This window comes from Xiphophorus couchianus, chromosome 22 (genome assembly GCF_001444195.1).
Source record: "Xiphophorus couchianus chromosome 22, X_couchianus-1.0, whole genome shotgun sequence".
Lineage (NCBI taxonomy): Eukaryota > Metazoa > Chordata > Actinopteri > Cyprinodontiformes > Poeciliidae > Xiphophorus > Xiphophorus couchianus.
In genome coordinates, this window is record NC_040249.1 from 23183437 (window position 1) to 23196227 (window position 12791).

Below are 12791 nucleotides of genomic sequence, written 5' to 3' on the forward strand. Positions count from 1 at the left end.
CTACTTCAACATATTCCTAGAACTACTTCAACATATTTCTAGAACTACTTCAACATATTTCTAGAACTACTTCAACATATTCCTAGAACTACTTCAACATATTTCTAGAACTACTTCAACATATTCCTAGAACTACTTCAACATATTTCTAGAGCTACTTCAGCATATTCCTAGAACTACTTCAACATATTTCTAGAACTACTTCAACATATTCCTAGAACTACTTCAACATATTTCTAGAACTACTTCAACATATTCCTAGAACTACTTCAACATATTTCTAGAACTACTTCAACATATTTCTAGAACTACTTCAACATATTTCTAGAACTACTTCAACATATTTCTAGAACTACTTCAACATATTTCTAGAACTACTTCAACATATTCCTAGAACTACTTCAACATATTTCTAGAACTACTTCAACATATTTCTAGAACTACTTCAACATATTTCTAGAACTACTTCAACATATTCCTAGAACTACTTCAACATATTTCTAGAACTACTTCAACATATTCCTAGAACTACTTCAACATATTGCTAGAACTACTTCAACATATTTCTAGAACTACTTCAACATATTTCTAGAACTACTTCAACATATTCCTAGAACTACTTCAACATATTTCTAGAACTACTTCAACATATTTCTAGAACTACTTCAACATATTTCTAGAACTACTTCAACATATTTCTAGAACTACTTCAACATATTTCTAGAACTACTTCAACATATTTCTAGAACTACTTCAACATATTCCTAGAACTACTTCAACATATTCCTAGAACTACTTCAACATATTTCTAGAACTACTTCAACATATTTCTAGAACTACTTCAACATATTTCTAGAACTACTTCAACATATTTCTAGAACTACTTCAACATATTTCTACTCAAGCAAAAGTAAGAAGTATCCATCCAAGAAATTCTCAGGTAAGAGTAGAAAGTATTTGGTAAAAAGGCGACTCAAGTTCTGAGTAACTGATCAAATTGTAATTTATTGACCAAATATAAAGTTCTGTGAAAATTCTAGTATTTTAAGAACTAAAATAAAAAAAAGTCATAAACAACAAAATTACAAAGTAACAAAAGACACATATTTCCAAATTAACTTTTCTAAATATTAAACTTTAACAAAAACTGCAGGTGTGTTTCTGGTGAATTTTTGTTTAAAACATGTTTGTTTTTCATTCAGTGGGAAGAAAATCCAGAATTTCTCTGCAACTCTTACTTGAGTAAAAATATTACTCCTCTCATTTAAGTAAGAGTAGCAATATTTGCTTCTAAAAGTTGTTGTTTTTTTTCAAAACTTTACCCAAGTAAATGTAACTGGGCCAATGCAACTAGTTATTACAAAACAACTCTGGGCTCAGGAATGCAAACAGTCGACTTGTAATTGTCAATTAATTCAAACGGCACTCATCAATGACGTCAAACTGCTGAATTTTCTCACCGTGGCCATTTTAGTTTCGGACAAACAACAACAGTAAGCCTGAGTTTAGGAGGAAACAGCTGATTTAGTTTGTGATCAGCTGATTTGGGTTATTAGTGTGCAACTTAATACCAACTAATAGCTGTTTGCCAACCGCAAATAAGCTCAACATGAAGACGAAGCTGAAGTTGGTTTCCAATTCTAGCTTCAGATTTGGGAAATGACTAAAGGGCGATTCCACCTAATTTTTCACTTCCTTCCACATCTTCAATCGACTCTAGTTTAAAAACTACAACACCTCGACTCTTCAAACCTGGACTGGATTATTCTCAACTAGTAGCAGAATATTTAGAACCATGTTTGGGATTTGTGAAACCTTTTTCTGATTTGTGAAACTTCACTTCACTTAGCCGCTGCAGAAGATCTTTCCTTCCAACAGCCATCACCATCTACAATAACTCTTTGAAGAATTAATGAGTTACACCAACATTTAATTTCCTATTGGTATTACTAAAATGGTTTTGAATTAGAATTTGAAAAAAAAACTGCATGGAACAAGTGTGAATAGTAATCTAAACTTTAGTGAAGTTTCACAAATCACATAAAGGTCTTACAAATCACAAACATGGTTTAAAATATTCTGCTATTAGAGCAGAATAATCTAGTCCAGGTTTGAAGAGAATTTCTTTTGTTGTAGTTTTGGAATTAGAGCAGCTCTTGTGTGACCAAGATTTTTAAAAAGTGGTGAAATCGCCCTTTATATGTTATAAGTAAAGGTAACCCTTCGTCTCAGGTCCAGCAGGTTGACTTCACAACAGACACACGAAGATTCACTATTCTAACGAGAAAAAAACCCAACTTGCTTAACATCAGTCCTGCCATTTCTGCCCCGCTGTTATGGACAGAAACTGGGAAAAAGGGATGACGGATGAATTGTCAGTTGCTGGTTGCTATGGTAACCACCAACCATCAAGAGCAGCATAATATAATAAATGTGAGGAGAAAATAACTTCTTGATGAAACAAAATTAATTTGAAGAATAAATAGCAATTTTAACAAACTTTACATATATTATAATGTTAAAATAAAATATGTCTAAATTTAATTTTCTGTTTCAGTATTTACAGCGGACACAAAATTGTGTTAAATGTAATTTTTTTTTTTTATTCAGCAAGTTCTGAAAAAATTTGCACTTCCTGTTCCAGAAAGAGGTTTTGTAAAAAAAAATGCTGCATCAATTAATCAGTCAATTTATAAGGTCAAACAACTTTAGATAAATGTTATTAATCGATAACTTGCATCATCATTGCCAGGGTTTATTTAAAACATGGAGCTTAATTTAGTAACATGAGAAACAACAGATGCTGATATAATGTCATGTCTATGTAATGAGCTCAGCTGTGCAGCTTCAGTGCATTAGCTGCACACCAATGACAATTAAGATTATAGCCTAAGCAGGTGCCGACAGCATTTTTTCATCTCTGCTGGATGTTTTGGCTCCGACCAGGGCTGGAAGCTGTGACTCTGCTCCCTAATATAACCCACTTGATAATTGAGTCATAGGATATGGCGGCAGAACGTGAAAACAAACGGCCGAGCGATAATCCAGCAATTTCGAGTGCGATGAATTACGGTACTGCGTGCTGCAGGACTCCGGAGGGTCGCCATCATCCGGCTATTCGAAGAACGCAGGCGCGGTCCGACTGGACCCCGGTTCCACCCAGAGACAGACAGCGGGCCGCTCATGACAAATCAGACCTGTTAAGTTTTATTTCAAGTTTGAAAAGCATGAATGGCTATGGAGCTAAATTGGGGCCATAACGATTGTTTAAAAGGAAAAGAAAATCAAACTGAACATTGAATATGAAAAATAGCTTTGAACAGTTTTTTCAGTTTAAAATTTTTTGTTTCTGTTTCAAACATTTTTCAGTTTTAAATCTTTTAAGTTTCAATTTTCTTTCAGTTTCCAGTTTTTATTTTCAGCTTCACACTTTTTTCAGTTTCAAAACATGTTTTTGGCTTCAAACTTTATTTTCAGTTTCAAACTATTTTCAGTTAAAAAATTTTGTTCATAAATTATTATCTGCAGGACTTTGACACAGTTGTGAAAACGACTGAATTGATTTCAAAAAAACAATTAGGAAATTTTGCTAATTCTATCTAAGCTATTTTCTGGTTAAAACAACTTTTTCTTATAACTTTACAAATTTCTTCTGGTAATATTGTGTATTTATTCTGCTAATATTATGATCTTATTCCTGAAATATAGGTCTAGGTCTTCCTAACACATGTAGAAACTATGTATTACTGTTACCAGGTATTTTATGATGAATGTTTGTGAAATATTTCTGCAAACATCCGCCATGATGCCTCTGTGTTTCCATCGTTTGTTGACGTCTAACACCTGGCAGGATGTGGAATCCATCACCAGGCAGTAAACTATCTGTTCATCTGCTTGTTTACATGCAGCCATGATCAGGCGGTGTCTTTCTGTGACTCGGACCTTGAAAAGTCAAAGCCTGACTCTTCCCTTCCCCTCTGGCTTCAGCCAATGGCTGCAGCCGACAGTCGGGCCGTTGCTAGGCAACATTAACAAGGAGGGAAAACAGAAACCCGGCTGGAGCATCCGGTCTGCACACAAAGGCAAAACCACTGACTTACCATATAATTTTCCTTTAAACTGGCTCAATGTGATTGTGTTTTGTTAATTAAAAACAAAAATTATATAATAATCTGACTTTAGGATTAAATTAATGAGTTAACTCAAACACTTCAAATCACTTCAGATTGACAAAAGAGAAGTCGTCTGAACTAACTTAACTTTTTAGTGTTAGTCCGACAAAACAAACACTCTAGGTTTATCTTTTTACAGTTTTTCACTAAACAAACAAATTATGTCATTTAACAGAATTGGGTATAATAATTACATTTACATGAGTAACTTTAAAAAAACAACACTTTTAGCAATATTTTTACTTTTACTTGAGTAATTTTATTATGAAGTATTTCTACTCTTAGTTTAGTAAAATTTCTGGATTTTCTCCCCACTGAATGAAAAACAAACATGTTTAACCAAAAATTCACCAGACAGACACACACCTGCAGTTTCTGTTAAAGTTTCATCAGTTTTTTTTATTGAAAAAAAAAATTGTTTGCTACTTATATGAATTATTATCATTTCTATCCTTAAAATAAAAAAAAAATCCACTTTATATTTTGATCCATCTGATTATGTAATTTTAAAATATTAAATAATTGATTATTTGATCAGTTACTCTACTTTAATAGACGTTTTCCCAAACACTTTTTTTACTCTTGGGCGGCTACTTTTTACTTTTACTTGAGTGAAATATGCTGACGTAGTGTTACTCTTACCTGAGGACAGTTTTTGGTACTCTGTCCACTTTTGTACGTTAATAACTTAATAATTTGCTATCCATTAACTATGTTTAATTCAACACATTTTTTCTAGTTATGTTGACTAAATTTTAGTTCCACAGAAATTAAGTAGGTCTAAAGTAATTTTGTTATCTTCTTCATTTTACACCAGAAAGCTTAAACATAACTTTCTTTAAGTCAAGTCAACAGTCACAAGAACATCAACTGACAAAGAATAGCAAACTTTCACTTTCAAATGTCAACAGAAATTCACAGAACAAACTTCAGTCGAATAGTAGAACAAACAATTTGTGCGCTACTCTAACTGGAATAAAACACATGACCAACAAAATGGCTGACCCCAGCTCATCCCTCATCAGCAAATCTTTCAAATTCATCACTGCTGAGAGCGGCGGCTGCTCTCAAATCTAAGAAAAGAGGGAAATGTGACTCCGAAGAAGCTTCATGAAATATTAATGGGAGCTGGTCGACGCTGTCAGCTCTACTCACCGAAAACACTCGAATGCAACACGCTCCCCTTGATTTACTCAGATCCCCGAAGAAGAAGAAAAACAAACTGTGGCTGAAAATTTCACTTTCTTTTAGAAAAGTGAGCAAAAATCTTTCTTTACAGTTTTTGCTTGTGGTAGCTGATCAAAAATAAACTGGTTGTGTGTACAAAGTCTTAAAGCTGCGGTACGTAACCTGCATAAAACATTATTATTTTACATTTTTTGAAACCGTCACCAAGTCATGACAGTAGGAGATGAGACAGATAATCTGTGAAACAAACGGCTAGTCTACCATCTCCCAGTGCTAATTAGAACCAACCAATCAAAGCCAGGAGGCGGGTCCTAGTGCTGTCAATTACCTTCCCCCATTTCTCTCTGCTACGCTACAGTGTATTTCTGATAGCTTAGCCTTTCTGGATGCTAAGGCTACTTAGCATAGCCACCAATAACAGACAATAAACAGTTTTCTGGAAGAGTTGTTTCTCCACCATTATCACATTTAGCAGCAAATACATAAAGTTGATTGGCAGCGCTAAGACCCTCCTCCTGGCTATGATTGGTTGCTTTTGCATTTCTTCAATAATCTAGGATTTAAAAACATTTAATCTGAGTAACAAATTCACATTAAAATACCCAATTTATTGTCTGAAAAATCATAGAAAATAAATTTGATTTACACAATTTTTTATCATTATTATCAGATTGTCGAGTAATTGTTTATAAATATGGTCCATTTCTCTTAAAAACTCTTAAACTAAAGACTAAGGATCATGGCATTTTCTGTGGCAAACCTTTTTATTTATATTTTCTACACTGAATACATGCACCCAAATTAAAAGTTGGATTTGTCTATTTTCTTTATATTATGCTACTGCATGTTTAAACAAACTATAAAACATTTATTAGTGCCAGGATATGTTGCATGTAAAAGTTTTTTCAACCTGAATTAATCTAATAATGTTCCAGTTTGACGCACATTAATGATATTAAATAAAGGATCATGGGACTCGGCTGAACAAACACAGCGGCTCATGTCTGATCCCTTCATTCGCTGTTAAACTGCTGCTTCCCCAGAATGGCTGAAACCCTGAAAAACATCCAGCACCAGAAAACTAACGTGGCTTTTTATCATGAAAACATAAATCTGCAGCTCTGTTAGGAACCGTGCATGTGACGGGACAAACGGAGCAAACGAAAATCAATCTGACTGCTCCTCCTCTGTGTGATTAAATATTTGTGCACGGGTTAATATTTCAGCACGCCCGTTTAGTATCATGTTGCGCCGAGCCTGGGGAGTAAAATCATGAATGAAAACACGGGACGAGACGTGCAACACGTGTTGGACTCACCGATCCAGTTTTTTCACTTCCGACACCGATCCAATACAGAAAAACGGCTCTGAATTGACGTAAAATGCTTTTAAAACACAAACAGTTATTTGATAAGTCTGGACCAGAACAGCACACTAAAATACACCAATAACTGAACCTGAACACATCATCACTGGTTTTAGAATAACTAAAGCAGGCTTACATTAAAGGGCATTCTCCATTCAACTCCTTCAGACTAGCGGCAGCAGCAATTGACAAACACGTGCGTCTGCTGAGGTCATCATAAAAATTACTTCTAAGAACAGTTGTAATCGGCATAATGGAGAAGCATTGTTTAATGACGTACTGGAGGCGAAGGCTCAGAAAGACTACCTGCTTCTTAAAGAGACAGAAGCCACATTCAAGGCATCAAATTGTGAAATCAAATTTCTGTGAAGATTTGTTTGATACATAAACATGCAGCATGTTTATAACAACTGAAGGCAACATTGCTACTTTATTGTGCGGTAAAATGATACTGTGTGCCTGGAAAACACTAAGTACCGCCCCTGTGAGGTTCTGAAAACCAGTTTGAAGTAAGGAACCAACCAGTTTGACTGAAGAAAATAATCAAGTACCAAAAAGCTTGTTCATGGTTTATTTGCAACTTTTAAAAATATATTTCACCAATATCAGTCAGACGCACACATGATATCTGTGTGCGTCTGAGAAATTTCATAAGTTGTGTTGTTTAATCATTTCAATCTGAAGTTATTCCTCAAAAGTTTCCATGAATCTAAAATTTATCGATGCAGATGATGACTCTATGAGTCAAACTATATACCTTTATGAAAAATGAGTAAATTTTCTTTACGTATTTGACAGCACTTAGTTTAAAGCAGGAAACACTTGTTGAAGCTATAAATAGCCGGTTAAGCAGTGAAGCGCTTGGTTGTCTGTGTGGGTTTACACTGGCGTGGCGCAGCAGTTGTTGTTCAGGATGAGACCTTTTGGTCGGACCGCAGAGCCGAGTTAAACATTCATGTTGCTGTGTCAATACGAGCAGAGAAAGGAGGAGCGATTACACCTGTCCAGCAGCAGCAAAGGCCATGCGCTGCCTACCAGGACCTAGTCAGGCTGCACAGTTTAATATATCATCAGCAGCTAAATTTACACAAATGTCCTGAATGAAATGCAAATTTACAGTTATGTCAGATTGCACTTCATCTCTACTGTATTAAATTAACTTACATACGGGTAACTTTATCGTTCAGGCTGGTACCTCCTCAGACATGTTGCACGTTACTACTGTTTACACCCAGAAATTTCACGATTGTTTTACTTGCCGTTCACAGCTACGCTGCCGCGGTAAAACAATCCCGTTAGCAAAATTAAACATGAAAATGTAGGGACTATATTAGTCCTTTATTGTTATAAGAAGTAATCCTAAATTAAAGCTAACCTTCAGCTCACTGATGAGATGGTGGCCATCTTTGTTGGAGCCAAGCAGAGCGTAATGCTAACCAACCAATAAGACGAAGATGAAGCCTTAAGACACCGCCCTCCTCATTTGCATATTGAGGAAGAAATGCATAAAGAAATGTAAAAGTAAAAAAGAGGAGAAAAGAAAATGGCAAAAGAACAAACACTTGTAAAAGAAAAACACTAAAAACTAAAACGCATGTGTAAGTGTGTCTATATTAATAGTTGTATATTTACACAAAATGTGTTCTTTAATGTATTTGTCTGTTTATACCTGACTGTTCTTGTGTTCCTCTGCATCCGTTATGAGGGTGTGGTCCTCCAGCTCCGCCTCTCTTTCTTCCTCATTTTATTTATATTGTTTAAATGTTTATTTTTTCTTCTGTATTAACGATTGAATATTTTCATTGGAATTGTTATTACGCCTTTATAACATCTGATGATACTAATTGCTTGTTTTTCTTATAAGCATTATGCGCACTGCATGCTAACACTATTCTCTTGTATAGATCGGGCTGGAGAACTGAAGCACATGCTATGTGCTAATGCTAATATTGCCCGCTTGTCAGGTTAAATAAACGGAGACGGCCTCTGAACCCAGACTTGATGTCTTGTGGTTTGTCCCATCACAACGCACAAGTCCAACAGAAAAGGAAAAACAATATATATCTATTCCTGCTTTTATTTTTAATTATGTCAGTCTTGGTTCTTCATACAGCAACTCATCAGTGGCGCAAAAACTGGGTATGTATATATATGCGGGCGCCATGCTAAAGGGGGCGCCACATTATGGCGGAAAACATATTTCTATATTTCTGTTTTTATTTATTGAGGGGGCGGCGGGGGGGCTCTAAAGTGGTTAGCTGCGCCCCTGCTGCTCCTGACACTTCCGTGCCGCATAGTGTGCATCCCATTAGGAGCAGCTGTCCCAGCCGAACCATTACATCCACAAACACCCGCACTGGAAACCACAATCAATACTGTCCAACCCTGAGAGACTCAGGAAGACTTCACCTCCAAGGTTAATCATTTGAGCTGGACACTGAGCACCGGAGTGCGGCAGAGTGGGTCGCATTTCCACGGCGTGGGTTTGCGTGTGTTACACTGCAGCAGCGGCGGCTGCTGTCCCACTGCCACAGCGACTGAATAAAACACGCACCGACCTCCTAAAGTACACAAACTGGAACAAAACCACTGAAATGATGAGAAGGACTCACTTTAAAAGACGCCATTATGACTTAAATTCAGCTAATAGAGGAGAAGAAAGGGTAAAATAATCCTATTAATAATTAAATAAAAATAATAATAGAAAACCCGCATCAGGGCAGCTTACCTCGGCCTGGTGGTAATCCAGCTTTAGGCTCGGGGTGGCAGACACACTTCACCGAGCTCCGCAGGCAGCGTCCCGGCTGTCAGCGCCCCACCGTCCTGCGTGACCACCGCGGCGCATCACGGAGCCTCAGTCCCAGCCGGCCCCGGGGGGCATGGCCCTTCAAAATAAAAGCCCGGTCAGGGGGACGCACCCTATAATGTCTGTTTACGGCTTGCCGTACAGTTGTTCAACTAAAAATAAAGTTGGTAAAAATAAAAGGATAATAAAACATAAAACAATTAATAATATAAGTAATTTTAATAAAAATAAAATAAATAACATTAACAAATATTATTAAAGATGTTATTATTTAGTGGATTAAACAAACTCAAACATCAGTTTTTAGGAATTTAATGTCTACAATTATATTTTTGAAGACAATATTTAATATTTATGTTTCTAAAATGCTTATCATTAAAAATATCAAATGTATATATCATCCATATAACTAACTGATGTGGACGGCGAGAGATTATTGGATTTAATTAAAGGTTGACCATCTATTTTTCAAGTGTGGGGTCAAAGGTTAGATTTAGATTTTGGGAATAATATTATTATTTAAAACAATAAATAGGAAATTGAATTAATTAAAACCCCTCACTGTAATGTTTTTTTGAAAGTACATAAGCTAGAGCATTTCTTAAAATTAAAAACAGAAACTTTAATCGAACTGCATCAGTCTTATTTTGAAGGGTTCAACAGGAAGTTCCTCCTGGAAGCCTGAATTTATATAAACCAGTAAGATAAAGTATTATTTAAACTTTGATTCAGCAGACAGCTGAGTTTGTAGATGAGAACATTAGATGGAGCCCACCTGCCAAATACGGAAGGTTAGAGCGCCATCAAGTGGCCAAATTATAACACTGCAGCTCGGAAAAAATTGGGCATATTTCTTTTTTACTTTACTATAAATTATTCCCTAAAATCAAGGTGTTTCATTTTGTTACTGTCTGATTTTCTCAATTTTGTTATTTCTTATTTCACGCTCCAGTATTTTGTACAACAAACATATTTTCATTTTAGCATTCAGCCTTCCTCTTAATTTTGCAGTTAACAGATTCACAAACATCAAGAAACTTTTTTTTTTTTACCAAAATATTTTTATTGAGATTTTCCACTTTAGAAATACAATCATGCAACTATCTGAACAAGTTTTCTTTGTAGTTATTACATGACAGTAATTATTCTCTCTCATATCAGAGAAATGAAAAGCAAAGAAAAAAAAGAGAGACAAACGACAAACATAGGAACAAAAACCAGCTTCTCAAAAACGGGAATTCAAGCAACTGACAGCCAGGTTAGATATAATTGTACACATCTATTCAGCATGGCACACTGCAGGTCCCAGCAACTCAAAACTCAAACAAACCCTCCGACACGTCAAAGTGCATCAAGAAACTTTTACTCAAAATCATCAGTGATTTACAAAGTTCCTTTCCACAAAAACCAGACTGTAGTAAATATTGCACCACTTTTATTTGTTATACGTATTTTTTGCATTTAACTGGAAAAAACAGTATCTTGCAAGTGTCTTCAACTTTGGTTTGGACACCACTGAATTAGAAGAACAAAGAAAGCAGAATTTGGTAGAAACCAGTTAGATTTACCTGAGTAGCTTTTTGGGAAAAAAAGTTTTTAAAAGTATTTTTTTACAACTTTTACTTCTGTGATTTTATTGTGAAATAGTGTTACTGTCATGTGAATACGGACGAGTAAAAATATCTCACTTCTGCAATACAAGATGAATTTATCTTGAGGGTTTTGATACATCGCAATAATCACAGAGTTGGACAAATGAGCCAAAACTAAAGAGGTCAAGTCAAAACTGGTCCAACATATTAGGACCAATTTAGATAGAAAACATTTTACCAAAGACCTCAGACATTTTCAGATCAATCTCAGAAATTTTCTAGAAAAAAATAGAACATTTTTGAGCTTTTCAAGAAAATGTCTTATTTTAATCCCAAAACTTGAATTTTTTCTCAAATTCTTTTTTTATTTGCAAGAAATTTCCTTGTTTGTCAAAGCTTGAGAAGATCAACATTTTGCTAAAAAAAAGCTGGAGATTTCTCAGTTTGAAAAGTCAAATATTTGCAAGAAAAAAAAACCTCAGAATTGTTCTAGAAAAAAATGGCAAATTTTGGAATATCTAAAATTGAATATTTGCAAAAAAAAAGTGAAATTCTGATATTAATTTCAGAAATTTCATAGAAAAATAACAAAATTTCTGACCTCTGAAAGTCCAAAATTTGCTAGAAAAAAAATCAGAAATGTTGACATTATTCCCAAAAACCTTCCAGAAAAAACATTTATTATGTTCTAAAGTAAAAAAATGTCGACTTTGCAACTCAATTTCTCTAAAAAACTAATGAGATGAATGCAAAAAATGTTACGTTTTTTAAAGCAAATTTTCAAGCTCAGAAACTGCCAAAGAGGGAAATTTCTTTCAAATTTGGAAAATTTGCAAGATTTCTGTCAAATTTCAAACACTTGAAAGAAAAGAGAAATTTTGAGATTAATCTCAGAAATTCTTTAGAGAAAAACTTATGAAAAAAATGTCAAGGCAAACATTTTTGACTTTTCAAGCTCATACATTTCAAATGTATTTCTAAGAAGTGTTTTGGCAGAAATGTACTTCTTTTTTCCCTTTCTGCAGTACCGTAGGTAACAACAACTCGCCGTCGTAAAACTCATTTCTTCCAGCAGCAACAAAGAGCCGACAGTTACTTTGGGAAACCTTTTATCAAGCACAACAATGAAAAGTTACACCATTTAAACTCGACTGTGCAAACAAGAGCAGGTCAGATAAAGCAAGCAACATTAATGCAGAATAGACTCTGATATTTTACAGCAACACATTCAGTCTTCATACATAATTTACAGGCGTTTCTGTTGGAGACGGGTCCGACGCAGCTGAAAATTAAAACCTGCAACATTCACACTAAATCATCTGCCTGGACTCCATGTTGGAGTTTTTATGGACTCTGATGCTTTCATGTGCAATAAAACACATGAAAAGTGTCTTAACCCTCTGAATTGTGATCCTTTGTGTCAGAATTTTTTTTCCATTTTTTAAAATTCTTTTCTTAAGGCATAAAAAAGGTAGGAAATTTTTTTTGTAAAAATAATTTTTTTTTTAATTTTTTTTTTTTATGTGATCAATTGTAATTTTGTCCAAATACAAAGTTGTTATTTGAAAAATACATCAGTAGTATTGTTCCTTAGGGGTTATCTGATGTCACAATATTTTTTTTACTTGCAAGAGTCGTCTACAGTAGAAGGAGGGACCGGGTCGGTT

The 12791-nt window shown here is 34.9% G+C and overlaps 1 protein-coding gene across 11 annotated transcripts in view; it reads right to left on the bottom strand.

The window, feature by feature from the left end:
* sorbs1 (sorbin and SH3 domain containing 1) overlaps positions 1-9582 on the bottom strand; it is a 73830-nt gene extending 64248 nt beyond the window's left edge. For 10 of the 11 annotated variants that reach the window (XR_003594185.1, XR_003594184.1, XM_028007468.1 and 7 more), the window contains exon 1: positions 9455-9582. The gene's annotated coding sequence lies outside the window, so the exon portion shown is untranslated. The remainder of the gene's footprint in view (positions 1-9454) is intronic. The other variant, XM_028007476.1, reaches the window with a different exon arrangement.
* Between the last annotated feature and the right edge of the window lie 3209 nt (positions 9583-12791).